This window comes from Diceros bicornis, chromosome 11 (assembly GCF_020826845.1).
Source record: "Diceros bicornis minor isolate mBicDic1 chromosome 11, mDicBic1.mat.cur, whole genome shotgun sequence".
Lineage (NCBI taxonomy): Eukaryota > Metazoa > Chordata > Mammalia > Perissodactyla > Rhinocerotidae > Diceros > Diceros bicornis.
In genome coordinates, this window is record NC_080750.1 from 5,893,144 (window position 1) to 5,903,420 (window position 10,277).

General features: G+C 49.6%; 1 long non-coding RNA gene across 1 annotated transcript in view; it reads right to left on the reverse strand.

Annotated features, from left to right (window-relative positions):
• The window catches only part of LOC131411256 (uncharacterized), an 81,193-nt gene extending 72,358 nt beyond the window's left edge, over positions 1-8,835 (reverse strand). The window contains exon 1 of the long non-coding RNA XR_009221527.1: positions 8,378-8,835. This is a non-coding gene — a long non-coding RNA (uncharacterized LOC131411256). The remainder of the gene's footprint in view (positions 1-8,377) is intronic.
• Between the last annotated feature and the right edge of the window lie 1,442 nt (positions 8,836-10,277).

Here is a 10,277-nt window from a genome sequence, read left to right on the forward strand (position 1 = left end):
ATTGAGATAATGCATGAAAAGCACTTAGCACAGTGCCTGGTTCATAGAAAGTACTCAAGAAATTGTCTTCTGCATCACTCTATAGTCGTATTTAGAAAAGTCGATACATAAAATAAGGTCAAAATATAACGGTAAAAATATTTTTAGAGTGCTGTGAAAATAACTTTGGCCTATTGTTTTAAGAGTGTGTAGATAATTTTTTAAAATGACAATTATAGTGCCTGAGCCAATCAAAAATAACATATCTACTATCATATTTTATAAGTTCCCAATCATCCTGCCCCTGGAGTTTTTGAGTCCCCAGCCATCTCGCCCTCCCTGGAGCGCCTTCTGAGGAACAGCAAGGCCAGGTCTAGTGATTCACCAGGGGATATTGGGCTCTCTAAAAGCCCGGTAGGGCTGTGAAACCCCCTTCACTGTAGCTCCCTACCACTCCAGGCCCTGAATATACTTACTTGTTTGTTCATATATGATTTGTTTGTTCATTTATTTAGCATAATAAGGCAAAACATTTTTTTCTGGTATACAGGAAGAATTATTAAATACTTCATACTTGTCTCATCAAAGGTAATGCCACTCTTCCCATGTTCAGTGACATGAGTTATTGTTTACGGCAGCAGTCGGAAAGTGGAAGTGGATAGGGTAGGTGATCTAAGGAATATTTCGCCACTGATAAATTTATCAAAAATATTAGAGGCTTATGGGGCAACAATTAGCAGAAATAAAGATAACGATGGTTTTTTTGGTCTATACTTCAATCAAAGTCTGATTGAGTTAATGCTTTTTTGTTGTCGTTTTGGGATTAACTAACATTTTTAACTTCTCAAGTTTCCTTGTCTCCAACCATAAAAATGAAAAAACAACTTTGTCCATAGTATATTTTGATGTGCTATATTTTACTGTATATTATGAATAGTGAAATTGCTAAAAGTATAAAATAATTGTGAGAATTGGAGATCATAATCTCTTACCTAGTAAAATGATCTTAGGTTCTGACAATTGTAAGCTGGAAACTTCCATCATATGTGCCCCCCTCACACACCCAGACAGTCACACACACATATCTCCTTTCTGTCTCCCTCACCACACACATTCCCCAAGCTATATATTTTTTAAAATCTTTATTTTAATAAAGATATACTAAGAAACATTAAAATTCATCCATTATCTTATGAAACTGATCATCATCCTAAAAGTGATCCTAAAAATGATATGATTTATCATCCTAAAAATGCTCTCATATAGTAAAGATGATGGTAGTGATGGTAAAAAAGATTAAGATGAAATTTCTGCTATGGAATTCTTTTACATGTCTGATTTCTTGAGAAAAAGATTAGAAATTAATAAGCATTAATCTGAGATTTAATTCATGCCAATTCAATAGATTTTAATGTTTGGGACTTTGATTTTTGCAAACCAAGGTTTATTTATACCATTTAATCAATAGGCATTTATTGAACATCTATTATATATCTCGGGTATTGCGCCAAGCTCCCACAAAAAGCTTAAAAGAATGACCCCAAAGATCTTAACTCATATTAAAACATCCCACATGGTAATTGACAAAGGAGTAAAATAGACAAAAGGTAGTTTTCAGGTATAGGAACAATGAGTGCCCAAAAATAAAATTTAAAAGTAAAAAGGGAGAGAGTTGTGAGATTTAGAATTACCTTTAAAGGAGATGTTGGAAGAAGTCAGAAAGGAAAGAGAATCGAACGAGGGTGGAAATGGGGCCACTCTTCTGTGGAGGAAGACGTCTTTAGACCAAGCTCTAATCTGAAAGAGTTGCAGCATGACAGTGAAGGTGTTTTCCAGCCATATAAGAAAAATCACCCTAAAATACTGTTGAGCCAATAACAATAGGATATAGCACAAGGAAAATAAGTACCTTTATATGGAAAGATGCAGAAAGGAACTCACATCAGCACACAAACTCTGCGCAGGACTATCTGTGTTCTCTTGGAACACGTAATTTTGACAACATCCACAGGTGGTAGTTTCAGGGGGAGCAGGAACTTCAAGTTGAGAACAGTAAACTGAACTGACATCTACCACTTTGATGGGCACAATGCCACAGGTGAGGCTGCCTTGGGGGAAAGGAGTGTGCTCCCTGACCCTTCCTGGATACCCAGCGTGCAATAGGGCTTTATTAAAGAACGTGCACCGTCCCTCTGTTGCTATGAAAAGACGGGTTCAGATACTGCATGCTTTACTTATTGGCCCTGGCACCTTTACTGTTCATACAAGCACTCCATATTTATGAAAACAAATGGGTTACAGGTACACTCTTGATTGGATAAAACAACTTTTCCTATCTGGAAGAGTAAACACTAAAAACAATCCAAAACCTAAATTCAAAAGAGGGGACAAGCAGAGGATAATTCAGGAGCAGCCAGAATTCCGGGGAGAGCCTACTGAGACGGGGGAAGGGCAAAAAGGAAGGAGGAAGTGAAGATGGCTGGAAATGAAGGGAAGGGACAGAAGAGGGATGTGGAGGGAGGGACGTGAATGTCTCCCGTGAAGCTGTGTTCATAGCTCATCCTAATCCCCTGTTCTCTGACAAGGCATTGCACGTGAGTGCAGGGGCCAGCAGAGACGTGGGGTTGCCAGGCTGCTCCAGCTACTGTGGACTCATCCTCTCTCCACCTCCACAGTGGCACCCACCCAGATTCCTTTCTTGTCAAACTTGTTTCCAGTCACCCAAGCCCTCTAGTCTATGACCTCTTGGTCAAACTGTCTGTTGCCCAGGACACAAATAGATTGAGGGTGTCAGATAACATGGTAATTTGGTGGGGCGGAGGACAGTTTTGAGTGAGTGCTACAAAACCCTTTCTAATGCCCCTTGCCCCAACCACCCGCACCTTGTAAGGTAAAGGCTCTTTCTCCACCTACATTTCTGTCTCTAAGTCACTGGAGGAGAACGGAGTGTGATTCATACCGCTTTTCATTTGTTTGCTTTGATGTGTTCATTCTCTCTCGGGAGCTAACTGGTAGAACATCTAAATCAATTCCATTTTCTTGGCCAAGTGGGGTAACACAAAGTTGGGTGATGACACACTTGGGCTGCATTGCTCTGTGGGACTGATAGAGAATATTGTGTGCCCTGAAGTCAGAGCAGTGACACTACAAAAGTGACGAACATCCTGTAACCACATCTTGAGCTCAAAGCTACTTCTCCTGGAACTGATCAGTGTCCAACTAATACACAGACACCGTCCTCACCACGTGCCTGGTGCTTGCTGAGTCTGAAAAGCCTTGTTGTCCGCTGTCTCTGTTGCTACCCTCCAGCCCCTGACGGAAATTCCCACCATCAATACGCAGGCTGTGAACACCCTGAAGGAGACACGGTGGCCACTGAAGAAGCTAAGACATGCCCGTGAGAGTAATGGGATGACATAGAGTTCACACCAGACATGCACACCACCGCAGCCACTTTCTCACACCCCTAAGTCAAAGATTTGGATGAATACTCGCAGTAAAAATTATGCTGCTTCAACGAACAGGTCAGAGATTGGGTCCAAGCGGGCAAAGGGTGTTACCTGTTCAAAAAACATTTACTGAGAGGTTACTATGGGCCAGGCACTGCATTTCAAGTAATGCAGCGATTTTGTACAGAAAGAAACCAATCTTCTTAAGAAGTACAAGAATTGTTCTGCGTGCTGGTTGGCAATTCCTGAAAGCTCCATGTGCCATCACGTCTTTCTGTGCTTGCACCCACTTTACGTCTTTTCCTGACTGAGGCGGAGGGGAAGGCAGAGGTTAGACGAGGGAGCGAGACAGAGATACAGAAACGGAACCACCTCTCTACGCAGGCATTCGCTGAGCACCACTAGTTGCTAATCTTTCCGGGTGAGGGCACAAGAACTCAGGAGGTGGCCTACCTTGAATTCTTTCTCTGGCTGTCTTTCTCTAAGTTCTCTGTATTTGATGGGGCACGTGGGCCTAGCACCTAAGTCAGTGCTGAAGTATTGTTCCTCTCCGTTACTTATGTTTAAAGAAACATACAGCTCAGAGTCGGAAAGAGGCAGAGCCCAGCCGGTCGGAGCCTGGGGTTTCAGCGCGATGGCTGGCCAGGGCTTGAGCGCGGTATCGGCCCCCACTCCAGTCCCCACCCACCCAGCCCTGCCTCCAGGGGTCCACCAGATCCCCACCAGATCCCCGGACTCGACCGCTCAGCCTGGGTTCTCGACCCTGCGAGCCCCCTCTCCTCCTAGAACTGCAGCTGCTCCCACTAATCTTTGTAGGAGTTCCAGACCTTTCTGCGTACCTCAGTGTGAGAGGAAAGGAAATGCGCTTGTGTTGGAAGGTCTTAACATCAGGCTACAAAAGGGGAAAGGTGGGTCCCATAAGCCCCATCCCTCCCGCCCCGCAGCCGACCTCAGCCGACAGCAGCCGAATGGTCGCTGAGAAGTGGCTGCCGGAAGGGTCTGTGCGGCATTGGGCCGGGGACGCGGCCGGGGCAGCTCGAGGCGCAGAGCTCGCTATAGGCGCTCTCCCAGCTCGGATAGATGATTCATTTTTATATGTAACGTTTTACCCCACTCTATAGCTCCGGCCGGTTAATGTTCAACCTCGGCGCTTGGAGAGGCCGCTCGAGGGAAGCAGACAGGGCTGACCCATTCAAGGTATATGGCGGCCCGGGAGTGACGCGGAGCCCGACAGAGGGTGAGAGGGACGTGCGGGGCTCCGAGGGCCCGGGCCTCCCGAGGCCGGCGCTGGAGGGCAGAGCAGCGGCCGCGCCCGGGCCCAGCACGCGGCCGGGAGGCACCGCGGGGAGGCATCGCCCGGCGGGGCCCGACAGCCCACGACGCCGCCGCCCCGACCCCGAGCGGCGCGTGCGGGGATGGCGGGGGCGCGGGGCGAGAGCGCGCGCGGCGCCCGGCGGGACCCGAGGGCCTCCCGCGCGGCCCCAGCTGCCCGCTTCGATGCTCGCCTGGGGCTGCGGCGGGAGGTGGGCGCGCGGCGGCAGCTGCGGCTTAGATTCCGGTTTCCTTGTCCGGAGTGGCGTGCCAGCACCAGGGCAGGGACCCGAGAGGGTCCCCGGAGGTGCGTGGGTTGCCTTCTGGGCCATGGCTTCTCCGGGGGCCTCTGAAAATACCGTCAGGATAATGGGAGGCGGCACGTCTTGTCACCGCCCTTCTCCCATGTCGCCGGCCAAAAACTGAGCATGAAGACAGAGCAGCTGTTCTGGTCAGTGACAGCGGCAGCACCCAGCTGTGCCGGAGCCACAGTTCGAGCGGCCAGGGAGGCCTAAGGCGAAGGCGCCCTTGCTGGCACGTTCAGGTTGTGCGGCGGCTCCTCGGGTCCTTCCGCGGAATCCAGGAGTCCAGAAGGTCCTGGTCAGCCGTCCAGACTGCCGTCCCTGGCGCTGGGTGGTGACAGGCCGGCGGCGCTGCGCCGGGAGAGGAGGCTCGGGCTGGGCGGGGAGCTTCGCGCCCGGAGCTGCAGCCCGGCCTTCGCAGGAGGGATTTTTTTTTTTCTTTTTTTTTCCCCCTCTGTCAGAGAAGCAGACAACAAGGCCCTGCCTCATCAGATAAGAGCGCCTCCTCCGATTTCACGGATTTTAAGCAGGGGCCGGAGCCGCTGAGGTCAGCAGAGCCCTGGGAAGAAACACCGCCCGAGGCCCAGCGCCTGCAGAAGGGTTTTACTTTACTTTCTTTTGTTTGATATTATATTATTTTCTAACAAGTGACCTGTCGTCTGTAGCCTTGGGCTTCGGCAGGTAAAGGCCCTTCCATGGCACTAGGGATGGGCCGCAGTGTCCCCACCTCTGTGCGCATCCGCGCCCCCGCCCCCGTGCGCGCACAGAGCGCGGTGAATCGGTCAGAGACTCGCCGTCCACCAGAGGCAGGCGGCCGCGTGAAGTGACACCAGGGAAGGCCCGGCCGGTCCACCCGGGAGGACCGAGAAAGATGCCATCGAGCTTCAACTGGGTGCAGCGACCCCACCCAGATACTGGCCAGGAGCAGCAGAGTTGAGGAGGCTGTTGACACAAGCAGAATGCGGGAAAGCGCCCAAGAACTGGATTGCCACCAGTCTGGGTTCCAAGTCACATTCGATATGCTGCCCCACCGCCGTCTCAGGGACAGCAGAGACGGTTCTAGGTCTCATCTCCCCAGAGCCACGAGGATAAAGGTTCCTGCCCAGGATTGCGTGCGAGGGGGTCCCTCGCTGCTGCAAAGTGTCGGCGGAGGCAGAAAGGCTTTGCTACTTCTGGACGGAGGAAGCATTGGTAGAGGGAGGCTCGGGGCTCTAAGGGAGCCACCCCAAGCCTTAGTCCTGGTACCTCAGGTCCCAGCATCCGCGGGCCATTTTCTAAGTCAATAGAATAGGGGGAAACAAACAAATAAAAACTTTGGTGTGGATAAGGAAAACAGGAGGGAGAAGATAGGAGGAGACAGACGGGGGTCGGGGGGTAGAGGGGGAGGACACCAACATTTTTGCAGGAAGAATAGGACAACTAGGTCTGGAAAGATCCATCAAAGTCAGGGGGTGCAGACACACGCCCTGCGCAGGGAGGGCCGTAGGAACATGACCCTTCAGAGAAGAAAAAAATGCAATCCCACACACAACCCCCCAAAGTAAACACCTTTACTATATATATTCATTAAATGTTTTTTAAAATGTTAAAAGAAAAAAAAGGGATTTAGATGGTTCTTTTAGCCATTCTTTGGCTGAGTAACTTAAGCTTCAAATTATCTCCTGTTTTCCACAACTGCCACTGAGCTGTTAACAACGCGTTGTTACAACAGGAGTAGCAATGATTTTTAAAGGTAATTAAGTAGAATTAAATATGTCTTCAATGGGATATTTTATTTCTTGCAGGCCTTCTCTAATCGGCAAACAAAATCTAAAAATCAACATTTACATAAAATGCATAAAATACTCAGCACAGAAGTGAATGAAGTTAAGCATCCCAAACAATAAATTCTGGTTTCTATCTTTCCAGATAGGAAGTCAACAATGAGAAGGCCTCCCTTTGGGAGGGAGGGGGGTAAGGGTGATAAATAAACTTTTAAGATTAGAGTAAAATTTCCCTGGTTTCCTCTGCTAAAATCTGAAAAGGTAAATAAATTAGTTATGTGTTTACAATCGGGTTTCTACTTAACCCATGGTTACTTTAAAAATCTCATCCTTAATTACTATTTTCTCAAGTTCAGTAAAAATGAAATTGTCAGATTAGGGAGGGTGGGGGAAGAAGGATAGTTTTTTAAAAATTCTTTCTCAAAATATACTACAAGAAATTTTTCCCCTTTAGTTGGAGACCTCTCTTCCCTCGGTCAGCCAGGCTTCTTGCTTTGCGGTGTGCTCAGATTAACTGCAGCTTGCCGGGGGTTTTATAAGTCAATCAATAGGGACCCTATATTCATAAAGGCCTCTGATCTAATTACACCCTCTCCTTCTCTCTCCCTCTCTCTCCTTCTCTCTCCCTCTCTCTCTCTCCCTCTCTCTCTCCCTCTCTCTCTCTCCCTCTCTCTCTCTCTCGATGTAAATCGGTCAGCCGGGGACTCCCAGCTTGGCCCGCGTTGCCGGTGGGCGGCCGGAGGCTGGGGAGCCGGGCGGCGGCGGCGGCGAGGGCGCCCGCGGATTAGGATGTGGATTGCAGGATAGACCTTTCTTTGGTCACATTCGCGACGGGGGTTGGGGGGGAAGGGTCGAGATCGCGCCAGGTTTTTATAGACTCGCCTTAAAAGAGCTCGCCGCTCTTTACAGGGTTAATTTATGGGGCTTTCGAGGAATATTGGAACTTTTAAGGCTCTCTTTATTTTTTTCCCATTAATTTTTTTTTGTTACACTCGTAAAGGGACTGCCGGGTTTCAGCACCTCGCAGGAGGAGGGTGGGGGTGGGGAAAAAGCAGGGCCGGGAGGCGAAGGGGAGGATTTGCCCACTAATCAAACCGCCTACACGGGCCCAACACATTTTTTAAAATTAAATTTCTAACCAAGTCTTGGAGAGTAAAACTAAGATCTAGGAACTGGGAGGAAAGTGAGACAACCTGGGCTATCTACACCTTTCCCCAGGGCTCCACCCGTTTGAATGGAATGAAGGGTTTGGGGTCTTCCAGGAGGGAGGCCGGGTTAGAGGAGCAGGTGAGGCTGGGTCGGGGGAGGAGGAAGCCCCTCGACCGCCCGCCGCCGGCGCGGGGCGCCTGCTCCAGGCCGGCCCCCGGGCGCGCGGAGGTGGGCGGTGGGGGCGAGGCCTGCGGGCCCGGCTCCAGGGGCCCGACCTCCCGCTCGCCATCTTTGATCCTACGCCGAGGGGGTTGGTGTTCATGCTATAGATTACCTTAAAGGTTCCTTTAAGCACTTTAATACACAACTAGCTCAGAAATCATTAAGAGACCTAGAGAAGGAGAAAAAATACCCTCATACTCACCGGTAATAAGTGTTGACATGCAGCAAAAATCGATTGAGTGGAACCGAGGTGGTGGCAGTAGCGATGGCCGGAGGGGGACCGGCGTGGGCGCGGGAGGGGCGAGGGGACCCACTCCACTGGCTCGGGAACTAAGTTTTTCTCACTTGAAGGGAAAAGGAGGTGCGGAAAAGGGCCGGCGGGCGAGCGGGGATGGGTGTGGGGAAGTAGGGGGGTGAGGAAGGTAATCCTTCCTTCTGGAAACCCAGGGAAAGGAGCTGAGGTGGGAGAAAGGGCCTCTCCTCCGTCCGGAGTCTCCGCCCCCAGCCCGCTCCACTCAAGTCGGGGAAGTGACAACTCTGCTCAGACCTCGACTTCCATTTTGTTCCCGCAGATTGATTGATCTCCTCGAGATGGTTCTATTTGAGCAAGCGAACTATGCCGAGACCCGCCTCCTGGACCAGCACTCCCAAGTCACTCTAGGACCCGCGGGAGACGCAGATCCTCCCAGCAGGTCTCATTAGCGCTGCCAGCACCCCATCCCCAAATCCCCTCTCCGCGTCCCCTCCCCCTCCCCCGCCGCCCCTCCCCCGCCACCAGGCGGAGACTCGGGGAGGCCCGGACGGTCGGGCCCCGCGGCTCCAGAAGCCAAAGTCCGCCCTTGGGGACCGGTTTCCTCTCCACTGCTCTCAAGTGAACAACAAGGACGGAGGTGACCCTCGTCCAAAGGGCTTTTATCTGCCCCCCACCGCCGCGTGATCCCTCTGCAGGTCGGAGGCAGAGCGTAAAAAAGAAGGAAAGAAAGAAAGTTAATGTGCGTAGAGCACTGATCTTAAATTGGCGACATTATCCGCCATCTCTTTAAGTGGCAGCAGCAATTGCATTTAGAACAAAGGCTCAGTGTCTGAGCTCCAAAAGCTTATAGGTAAAGTTGCTGTCAGATAAAACCAACCGAAGCGCAAAAACACAGGTTTTCTCGGCTCCAGAAAACCGGCGGCTCCTTTTCGCTCCCGATTCCCCAGGGTGGTGTTTGTCCTCGCCCACTGCGGAGGGGGGAGGGTGTGACCAGGACAGCAAAAGACCTCAAAACTAACCCCACACACAGCGACCCGCCTAGCGCCACGGTGATGAATTCTTTGGGACTAAGTCGTATTTGCTACTATTTGTTAGGAAATCAAATTTCACATTTAAAAAAAAGAAGGCTGAAACCACCAACAAAGGAACAGCGGGTGCTTAAAGTTCTTTTAAACACTCACACCGACCTCATTCCCCGTTTAGATGTCAGAGGATGGGAGGGAGGGCCAGGGCTGTAATTCATCTTGATTTGCTTCATTGTCCGGCAGTTTGCAAACTATAATCCTGTATAATTTCAGGAACAAGCAGGTTTAGAATTAATGGGTCAATATTATTTAAAACAAAACACGGAGATCGTGACCTTTGCCTCAACTACATATTGCTCGACAAGACTCAGGAAACGCCACTCTAACCTCTCAACCCCTGGGCTCTTTGAGAAACCAAAGGGCTGTAGTTATTGGAAATGGTCTTTGTTTCTTTTAATGTCTAGAAAGGATTTGGAAATAGTAATGCAATATAACATGAAGAATCTCTCTACTTAAGCCTGAAAGTTAAACGTGGAGGCCTAAATATTTTGAACTGGAGGTGTTTCCTTGTAAACTTATTATAGATGTGTTCCTCTTGAGAGGAATATATATAAACTGTACATGTATACATACACATACCCCTCAGAGCAATTTACTGGAGGTACAGCCCCCCACCCCAAATAAACTTGAGAGTCATTCCAAGCTGGCCTACTTTCTAAATTTCTTTCTCCCTTCTTCTTTGTCTTTTATATTATTTGCTAGTAATAATGGAATCCTCTGGGTTTAAGCCAAAGAAAAATCTGGGAGACAAGACCAGACTTTGC